Source organism: Gekko japonicus, unplaced genomic scaffold (assembly GCF_001447785.1).
Source record: "Gekko japonicus isolate JY-2015 unplaced genomic scaffold, Gekko_japonicus_V1.1 scaffold1606, whole genome shotgun sequence".
Taxonomy (NCBI): Eukaryota; Metazoa; Chordata; class Lepidosauria; order Squamata; family Gekkonidae; genus Gekko; species Gekko japonicus.
In genome coordinates this window covers 341109-342775 of record NW_015170934.1, presented here as the reverse complement: position 1 = coordinate 342775, position 1667 = coordinate 341109, and positions in this window count along the sequence as shown.

Below are 1667 nucleotides of genomic sequence, written 5' to 3'. Positions count from 1 at the left end.
GTGTGCGGTGACGTCACCCCACCCCACCCCGCTCCTGGAGAGCTCTCTCCCACTCTTGCTGGCGAGAGAAGAGGACCTAGCAAACCTAGCACAAGGATCTGCACTGTGTCACTGAAAGTAAGCCGTGGCAGCCATTTTGTGGCTGGCTTTGCCTTCTGTGGCAGCCATTTTGTGGCTGTACCTACCATGATATGTCAGAATTGCAAAGGTGCCCACAGGCTCAAAAAGATTGGGGACCCCAAGGTTATTATTTTCTGTAGTGTAGTTAGTACAATCACTGCTAGATGCTGGGCCTAGCCCTATTCAGTCACTTCTCCTGTTTTATGGAACAGCTTTCCTGAAGGTTATTGAGGCTTTGACTTTTTATTTTTTTATTAATTTAATTCTTTATTAATAGGGGAAATTTACAAAATTTATCTCATTACAGTGTAATATAAAAGCTATAACAAAAAAATAAGCTAAATAGTTTGTTAAGTTTCTTTGTTAAGTCACAGTGGTCCGGGGTTAGGATCTCACGCCCGATCTTTGATGGGGCACCATTGGTGCCAGCGCCGGAGTTTGGGAGTGCTCTTGGGTGCCTCCTTAATGATGGAGGTAGCAGCCACTGCCAAGTCAGCCTTTTACCATCTCCGGCTGATTAGGCAGCTGGTTCCCTTCCTTGAACGTAACAACTTGGCGATGGTAATCCATGCAATGGTCACCTCAACATTAGACTACTGTAATGCTCTCTACATGGGGCTGCCCTTGTCCCAAACTCGGAAGCTGCAGCTAGTGCAGAATGCAGCAGCCAGGCTGTTTTTGGGTCTCTCATTGTGAGAACACATCCAGCCTGTGCTGAAAGCATTGCACTGGCTGCCTATAGCATACCGAATTCGCTTCAAGGTGCTGGTTCTTACCTATAAATGTAAGTAGATTTTATGTGGTTCTAAATTGTTTTTAAAAAAATTATGTAAGCCGCTCTGGGCCTGCTTCAGCGGGGAGGGCAGGGTATAAATTCAATAAATAAATAAGTTTCTGCAAGTTATGCAAAGCGGAATTATTCAGGAGGGCTTTGACACGAACACTGAATTTTTCATTAGCTGTCTATGCCGTTTTTATGGATTTTTAATTGTATATTGTTTTTGTTATCCTTGTAAGCCGCCTTGAGTCCAGTTTTTGAGAAAGGTGGGGGGAAATGCTCTAAATAAATACACGATCCAAACTTGTCAATAAAAAGAGACAAAGAAATACGCAGACCAGATTTAAGGGATTACTGTGCTTTAAATGGCAAGCTGGAAGCCATGTGAGTGTCCTCTGGCTGAGTCACAGACTACTTTTTTTCCAAAAAGAGAGATAAAAATAGTATTTTGTAACAGACAAACACAGACATTGCCTTTGCTGCATTAACACACCATCTGCCTCGTCCAGCAATCTCCTTCCAACAGCAGTTGGATCCCTCTGAGCATCTAGAATCAGGGCATGAAGACGAGGTACATTCATTCTGTCGTCTGTCCTCAACGGCTGGCATTCAGAGGTAATTTCTCTCTAAACATGGAGGTTCCATTGAACTATGGTGGGTAGGCTTGCCAAGTCCCCCCGGGGGGCGGGTAAACCCCCGCCCGAGAGGCCCGTTACCCGACGCCAGCAAATCGGGCCCCGGGGGAAACTCCACCCCCTTCCGGCACACG